We start from the raw sequence: 9,094 nt of genomic DNA, 5'->3' as shown, positions 1-9,094 counted from the left end.
CGAGGCATCGTTCTCTTTAAATTTCAATTTTTTTTATGTGAAGAATTCGGTCCCTTTCTGTATCATGTTTGCTACAGTGGAGCGGAAAATGTTTTTCTGTCATCTCATTTTGAGGGCAGAACTGACGCATCCTGGCTCCTCTCTGCTGCCAGGTTTGTCTTTGTGTGCCGTCCAGTGTTTATGCCCCCCGTCTGCTCGCTCACTCTCACTTTGTGCTCGTCTATGTTGTTGATGAGTGCTTTTATTGTGTTTAAATTGTCACAATGAAGGTTATAGAATCCAAAATCTATTCTCTCTCCCTCTGTTTACTCCGTTTTCACCTTTCCCACTCAGTTTTCCCCTTTTACCAGAATTCAGAACTCTCCTCATATCAGCATTCATATATTTTAACTGCTCATTAAAGTAGCTATAAACCATACATAAAACAACACAGCCTGAACAATTAGAAAGTAAATTGTAACTGTAGAACACAAAATGGGAATTCAAGTAACCGTTTAAATAAAATATACGATTGTGTGATGTGGTGGGTGTGTGCATGTGCAGGATTGTGTTTCTACATGTGTGTGTATGTGTATGTGTTGGGCTTGTTGTGCACATGTGATTGTGATGGGAGTGGATGTACTGTATGTTGAGGTGGATGTATGAGTATAGACTATATAGAGGGATGTGACGTTGCTGCAGTTCATCACTTTATGTCAATTTCCTCATAAATTGACTTTTACCATTCATTTAGTCGTTAATCCTGATGTTCCACTTCCTTCTTTGGGCCGTCCATCAAGTCTTCTTGCCCACTTCATATTTAGATATGCATTGACTTTTCTCAGAGTGTATGCTGACAAGAAATCAAAAAAGCAAAATTCAGAAAAATCGCACTGGAGGTTACCAAATATGACGAAACTGTCAGATAGCATTGGTCTCTTTGATGCCAAAAATCTCTCATATTTGGTCAAACACGCGTACAAAACAAACTTTTATAGAATGTGTAATTTAATTGAAAGCAAATGCAAGATTCATCATAGCTTAATGTTAGTTGTCAATGTTACAAACAAGGAAGGGATTCCTTGACGACAGTAATAACAATAATGATAATAATAATAATAATGAATTTAATTTATATAGCACACTTAAAGAACAATCACAATACAATGTTAAGACACTTTAAACAAGAAACATGCGATTAAAAGCATAAAAATAGGACAAATAAACATAAACCCATAATACAGGGCAGTGTTCACACTGGGAGCGACACAGCAACAGGCAACAAGTCATTTTTCAATGGTGGCCCGTGATGCAAAGTTGTCGCTGCGGTGATGGGCGTGGCGCTACAAATCAAAGTTGAGCTGGTCTCAAAAAAATTTCCGCACTCCAATGACGCGGTCAAGCGTCCACCAATCATATGTTTTTGTTTCATCTTGTTCCATTCCATGTAAAAAAATAAAAAATACTGTAACTTTTTGTAAGATACCATACGAACTGTTATAAGTATGAGGATACATTGCTCTAACAGGTCAATCAACCACATTGCGACACAGTCTTGAGAAGAATCAGACAACATAAAGATCTGTGTGGGTGAACTATAGGTGTGTAGGTGCTTTAATGACATTAATGAAGGACATAGTCCACCTTCCTCTACCCAGGTTTAAGACGTGTCAGAGCCCCACACTCTCTTTTCTCGTGTCTTGCTTTCATTAGCATTTCTTTCCATTTGTCTGTATCTCATCTTTCCGACTAATTCCCCTTTCCATTTCCCACCCCCGTCGTTCTCTGTCCTTAAGTTGATTTGGAAATCACTTTTCTACAGTGTACATGTGGAAAGAGTTGAGCTTCATTGGTAACAGCAGTTGGATGTCTGTGTTCCATATTTAATCATTACAATAGACTTCATTCAGAGGGATTTGGCCATAATGAACACACTACTGCAATATGATACATGAATAATACAGTAGAGAGACTCTATAGCAGACTTTAAAAATCCATCTTTAGTAACTTAGTATGGCCCTCGGAGTATATTATCTGCTCCTAAATGCAAATCATGCGTGTTAATTCCACTCTGAGATGTAAAAATTAACACATCAGCAGTGCTGGCATCAGTCCATGCCATCAGAGCTAATTTAACTTTCACATAGTTTTCGAGCCGGCTCTAAATGGACAAACAACTCTCCAATCAACAAAAGTAATTGTTACAGAAAATAAATAACTAGCAAATTTGCTGTTTTGGAGCATAATAGTGTTTTGTCTTATTCTGATTTGAGCTCGATGCAGAATTAATTGATTGCGTTTATGAAACAACCATACATTTTTTTGGGGAGGAATTAATCTTGAGTCCATGTCAAGAGGCCCCTAAGCTTTTCTCACATTTTGAGTTGAAATATCACACAAGCAAGTATTTACTAGTGCACAAGAAGAGGAATATATATAATTTGTGTCTAGCGTTGCAGTCAATTCTCCAGTGCTCCAGTCAATTCTCTAACCTCATTAAGCCGGGGGCTCTGTTTATTTTATAGCTCCCATGATTTGTTGTTTCTTTGAACATTTTAAATTTAAAAGTATTGTAAATGGCAGGTCAAAGCGTCTGATTAATGTGTGAAGACTATTATAAGCACTCTTGTATAAAACATGGACCTACATGTGGAGAAGAAATCATGACACATTTATTTTGATTATGCTACAGTGAGACAAATAAGTGTAACGATTATATAAGTGGCCTAATAATACGCTCTGTGTTCCTCTGTAATTCTAATACTTCTCTGGAATAATTTTCAGCATTATGAGGCCATAAAACAAGACAGTGTAAAATCCAACTCTCTTGTGTCCAGGTTATAATGTTATACAAGTTCAGCAGCTCATCATGAGCAAATGGGAAAGAGGAGGTGATTTGTATGGGTGCTGTATACTTGGTTTAATACATCAGTTTTATACTTGAAAGGAATGTGCTTTTGGGCCCTATTAGAATGAATCTGCATATTTCCATGAAATTAAGATGATGATGGATTTTCAGATTTACTTGAGTAATGCAATATCTAATGTCTAATATCCAGTCTCCATTATAGTCACACTTTATTCGGATGGTCCAGTATTGATACTCTTATTAAAATACAGCAGGCTGTTCTCTTACACTGTTTGTAGCTATACTTATGAAAAGTAATGCGCTGGAATTCATATATACTGTATATATCCCATGAAATCAATTCATATGTAATCCACATCCACCAAATTTTCGCCCATGAGACCGGTGTTCGTGTCCCGTGTGAAACCAGAAGTCAACGTTGATTTATTTGTCACGTAACTTCCGTACTTAAGTAACACCACTTCCAGAGTTATTTTAAGCCAAACCTTGATCTTTTTCTAAACCTATCTAAGTAGCTTTTTGCCTAAATCTAAGGAAGTTGTTTCCTGTGAAGATGGAAGTTAATTTTGAAAAGACTGTATGCATGTTACGAGCGGTATTTGACACGTGTTGCTGGACATTCGTAAGAAAACAAACGAAAAAGGAGGAATAACTTTTTTCAAAGTAGTTTTGTTGCCTAAATCTAACCAAGTTGTTTCCTGTGAAGACAGAAGTTTATGTTGAAAAGACTGTATGCTAATGAGCGAAAATTGACACGTGCGTCACCTGTTGCTGGACAACGTATTCTACGGTAATTATGATATCTTACGAAAAAAGTCATTCCTTCCTTTTCGTTTGTTTTCCTACGAATGTCCAGCAATACGTGTCGATTTCCGCTTGTTACATGCATACAGTCTTTTCAAAATAAACTTCCACCTTCACAGAAAACAACTTAGTTAGGCTTAGGAAAAGATTGACTTGGTTAGGATTAGACAACAAAACTACTTAGTTATGTTTAGGAAAAGATCGTGGTTTGGCTTAAAATAACTCCAGAAGTGGAGTTACTTAATTACTGAAGTTACGTGACAAATAAATCAGCGTTGACTTCTGGTTTCATACGGGACACGAACGCTGGTCTCCTGGGTATTTTCCTGGTATTTTTTGACCCACCCATCCACTTCCTGGTTCGCGATTACGTGAATTACACTCAAATTGATTTCGTAGGATATCATGGATATAAAAAGACCAGCCTGTGCTGGACATTTGTAGGAAAACGCATGAAATATGAGGAATAACTTTTCGTAAGATATCATACAAATCGTTGTATGATGATACGTTGTTTATTGTAATATGTCACTAAAGAGCGTGCTAATTGTCCAGCAATACTCTTAATTTTGTGAAAGTTGTCCATAGATGTTTGAGATCGGCAGTAAGGACACATCTGAGGATTGGAATAACAGAAATGTAGTCAGGGTTAGAGTTGCATAGTAAATTTAGGATGATTAAATGTTAAACTGAATATGAATACTTTAGAGAGGATTATGTGTTATATAATTTATCTAGGAAGCATAGTATTTTACACTGAAAGGGTCTTGGGGAGTACTGCTACATATGTGAAAAAGGTTGTATAATGTGGCTCCAGAGGGAGCTGTCTGAAGTCTGATAAATTGCCTCAAGTGATGTCACTTGAAGCAGCGTCTGGTGACGGTTGGGGGCTCCAGACGTTTGAAAATAAAAGAAATCTGGAGGTGTGGAGTTAGAAAGAAGTGAGCTTACCAGACCTCCGTAGCCCGCTCCTCATCTTCACTTGGATGTTTGAGCTTCAGAGTGCAGAATGATGGAGAGCTTGATGCTGTTTTCAGCTGAAAGTTTCCCTGTGCTCCTCTTAAATCTCAGTTTAACACGTAGGAGCGTGACTTTGTAACATCACAACTAGTTTTGAAGTCAATCCTTGTCCAACATGCACCTTACACAAGTGCGATTTGGAAACTTCCAGTGCACACACACACACACACACTCAGAACAGACTTTCCAGTGAAGTAGGAGAGACCAGTAGTTAAACTTTTGAAATGAATGCTTGCATATTCATGAGATGCTGGATTTTTCAATGATGGAGAATTGGACTATATGTCAGACACGAATTGTTATTCAAAGCATAGTATTTTTTAAAACATCTTAAAACATGTCTGCAGGGGATCTTCCTCTTATTTGTACCTGACAGTTGAGCATCAAAAAAGTGCTTCTCATATAAAAACAAACACATCATCTCATATTCATAACATCCACACCTCCTGTCTACTGATATTTTCGATCAAAATAAGATCTGCAGTTATGCAACATTATGAAGTGAATAATTTATCTCCAAACCAAAGTTTGACTTCTGTGTGTGAAATCTTTCAGCCAAACACGGCCTTCTTCCTGGTTTCGATGTCAACACCGGTCAGCCACCATCTGTCCATCCAGCCCCTCATGCTGTTCAGTATTATCTACTTAGTGGTCATTCTGGCAGGTAACCAACCATTGTTTGGGGATTGTGTGTCATGATTAAAACCGGTTGGTGGGTAAAACAATCAAAATCCTTAGTAAATACCGGGAAATATCAGATTCTGTGACGCATCCTGATCATACGAGACTTTTTAAATATTCTCTGTGGGAGAAATGGGTGCTTTTGCTCCTGCTCTTGTATTGATAAAGTACTGTATTATAGAGGTGAAAGAGTTCATCAGGGATCTTGTTTCAGATTTCAATCAATAACAACAATTCTCTCAATGTGTCTGTCTCACATTAGGTTCCCTTTATCTTCCATCCAATTCCTCTAATAGGCCCTCCTGTTCATCTTTCCTACATATTTGAGTTAATATGAGATTATGTGCCCTCTTTCCAGCATGTTATCTGACTCCAGACTGTCTTCTGGATTTGTTTAATTGCAAACATATTTTTTCCTCTGCCCTCCCATCCGTCTTTCCAGCATCCCCCGCATCACTGCTATAAATTACTCGCTTCCCTCCTTGTTATCTGCTCTTGTGAGGCTAATTTCTTTCTTGACCAGATGAACTGCGCCTGTTTTCAGTAAACGTTGTCTCACCTAAGCAAACATGTATGCAACGCGCGAGACATTAATAACCCCCTCTCTGTCTCGCCCTCTCGCTCACCTTGCGAGGATAGGTCATTCGCCAGGATGATGGACAGGTGATCTGTGCCAGGCCGCCGTGACCTCTATAACCTTTTAGTGACCTTTCACGACCTTCTGACCAGCCGATTAGTGTCCGTCCCGTCCCTCTCTGATTAGCCTGAAAATTGGAGCTATTTGGACGACCTTTTCAGCGGAAAGGTCCACTCCCTATTCTGCTTTCCCTCGTCATCCGCTCGTACTTCTTGTCCACCACCTTCATTTGCAGCAACCGCACGCACACACAAAATCCAACACTCCACCTCAAGCAGCCCATCTCCCATCTCCCCTTTTTGCTTCTGAAGGGTAACATGATGAGGCTTATCGACCACCATGTTGTTAACCACAGCAAATTTGTAGTTTCGTTCTCCTACATTTCACCGTGTCCTCGCTGAGGACTCCAGCCCGAGTATGTTCTTCAATTACTCTTCAGTTCCTGTAGCTGCATGCTCTCACTTCATGTCTTTCCTTGCTTCTTTCATATTGCTGACCATGAAAACCACAATTCCAGTGTAAAACTGGTAATTCCACAAAACACAAAGAGCCAGCGAGTCACTTTGTGAGGCAAGTAACAGCATTTTTATCAAATAGATGGAAAGAAAGAGTGGTCAGACAACATTAAAAGACCACCAACAGGGCTCACAATGCAACTCTGTCCTCTGTGGTCAATCGACAGCTCAGTTGGACTTAATTTCAGGCGGGGACAATGCCACAGCCGCAGATGGAAATGTTCAATAGGTTATATAAAGTGATTACTATAGGCTAGATTGTAAACCGCCAGCAGTGCCTGCCCACACACTGCATTTATTCCTCCGAGACTCACCCCAAATGAAGGAGTTATTTTATCTCCCCAATCCATATCTTTCACTTGTCCTATCATTTATCTTTCTCTCCCTGTTGTATTTTATCGCTGTCTATCTTGTTTTACAGGGTTTGGGGAAATGAGATACAGAGAGAGCGCGAGGGAGAGAGGAAGACAAAGCGGTGTGTTTACTGTGGAGCTTCGCAGCGGCTGTTGGTCCCGGTGGGAGTTGGCCTTCACCTTGAGGTGAGACAGACATGCTCCTGCTAACACACTGAAAACATGCACAAGTGATTTACTGTAAGGGTTGTAGAAGTCAAATGGGGTCATACACATTGTAAACCTAGAGCTGAAAGGGCTATAAACCTCAATTATTACTTCTTTAATTAACATTGTGTTGTTCCTAAAAATGTGTTTAATTGATATTTTTATAGTAACAATGTATTAAATGACAATGTGAAAAGGGTTGTTTGCAGTGATGAACCTACAGAGAATTATCCCCTTAAAGGGTAACTTCAGTATTTTTCAACCTAGACCCTATTCTCCCATGTTTTATGTCTAACTAACTAATAGGAACAACAGTTTCTGAAATTGGTCCAGTATTGAGGGAGAGCACTATAGACAGTAGCTGATCACGGGCTGCAATATGGTGCTATTGGGGCAAGCTGGCACCATCATTTACATCCACTAATAGTGCTTGTTTTTGCCATGACAGGCTCTGATTGTTATTAAAAGTGTCTGACATTATGGAAAGAGTCTCGCTCAAGGAGAAGTCTTGTTCTGAAATCTGGCGAGGTGACGTGTTGCTGGAATAGTGGATATTCAGATTTCACAACGAGACTTCTCCTTGAGCAGGACTTGGACACAATAACAAAAAGACCGGATCAAGCGAAAGGTAAGAAAAACGTTTTATTTCTCTGTAGGGTCCTTTTCATAATGTTGTCAAACATTTATAATAACAATTTGAGCCTGTCGGTGGCAAAAATAAGCATTTTTAGTAGACGTAACATTACATTTTGATGGTGCTCACTTGCCCCTCGCAGCCCGTTTAGTGGCTGCTTGTTACAGCATTATCCCTCAATACTGGACCAATTTCAAAAATTGTTGTCCCTATTAGTCAGTTAGACACAAAAACATGGGAAAATAGGGTCCAGGTTGAAAAATACCCTTCAATCTGCAGCTCCCCTCGGCTTTACAGAGCTTTATGGTGAGTTTCAGCGCATTGTTTAGCTGTCTGGCCACAACTTTATTGTTTTGGTTCACTCTCACTGCTCTCATAGCATCACTTTCAGCCACAGAAGGCAGCTATTTTCGGAGGAAAAAGCTCTAAAAATCCACTGTACACCACCTGCTCGGCACAAAACAGCAGACAAAGTCAGCGACTAGCTGGTGAACATAAAGTATTGGAGCATTTAGCAGCTAAAGAGCCAGATATTTCCCTCAGGAGTTGGTGGAGACCAAAAACAGAGCTATATGAGAGGGAATTTTGGACTTAACATTCATCAGATGGCCAGAAACACATATGTCATTCGTTCTGACTGAAAATGTTAGTCATGAAAAATGTGTCACACATATATAGTTTCATTTTTAAAAAGGTTCAGTAATTTCCAAAAACAGCTGGGCACTGTTTTTTTGTTTTTTTTGGCAAATGTCACTCAGACAGGAGTAAATGCTGAATTTATTTGGGACTATTTTCAGCTGTGAATGAATACACATTCAGTGCACTCATGAGCATTTCCAACAGCAAGATGGTGTGTAGGATTGACTCAAAATAAACTACAGTGCCCATGTTTGTTGTCATGAAGGAACATGTCACCCAGTGCTGGTGCAACTATTTGATATGTTTTTAATAGTTTTTGGATGGCACAGAGGAAAAGGCTTTATTAGGCTTTGGCTTCACAGACAATACTTGATTTTTTTATTGAATTATTTATATCTTATGTGGATCCGTGTTTTGAAAATTGTGTTTGTAAAATCACCACCCTTCCTCTTTTATGTGTACATGTTGTCTTCATTCATTCCAGGCTTTCTGTAGCACTTGGTAAGAACATTGCTTGCGGGGCAATAGTGTCACCATTAAAGAGGAAGCTGAAAAAACACTGCTGGACGACGCAATTATCTGACTGGTAAGAAAACATTTGCAAGCAGAGTACACCACCCACCACAGAGTGCGCAGCTTTCTTTGCCAAGCGACCGCTCGGCACCTCTCTGCTCAACACATTTATTCTACTCATAAACAGCAAAATATCACAGACCAGAGCAAACGACTATAATTCACATAACTCCCATCTCCCTC

At 39.3% G+C, this 9,094-nt stretch overlaps 1 long non-coding RNA gene across 1 annotated transcript in view; it reads left to right on the top strand.

The window, feature by feature from the left end:
• LOC141752461 (uncharacterized) overlaps positions 1 to 8,952 on the top strand; it is a 143,984-nt gene extending 135,032 nt beyond the window's left edge. The window contains exons 3-4 of the long non-coding RNA XR_012590261.1: positions 6,927 to 7,044; positions 8,823 to 8,952. This is a non-coding gene — a long non-coding RNA (uncharacterized LOC141752461). The remainder of the gene's footprint in view (positions 1 to 6,926; positions 7,045 to 8,822) is intronic.
• Positions 8,953 to 9,094: the final 142 nt, after the last annotated feature.

The sequence above is a fragment of the Sebastes fasciatus genome, chromosome 16 (assembly GCF_043250625.1).
Source record: "Sebastes fasciatus isolate fSebFas1 chromosome 16, fSebFas1.pri, whole genome shotgun sequence".
Taxonomy (NCBI): Eukaryota; Metazoa; Chordata; class Actinopteri; order Perciformes; family Sebastidae; genus Sebastes; species Sebastes fasciatus.
This window is presented reverse-complemented; position numbering and strand designations above follow the sequence as displayed.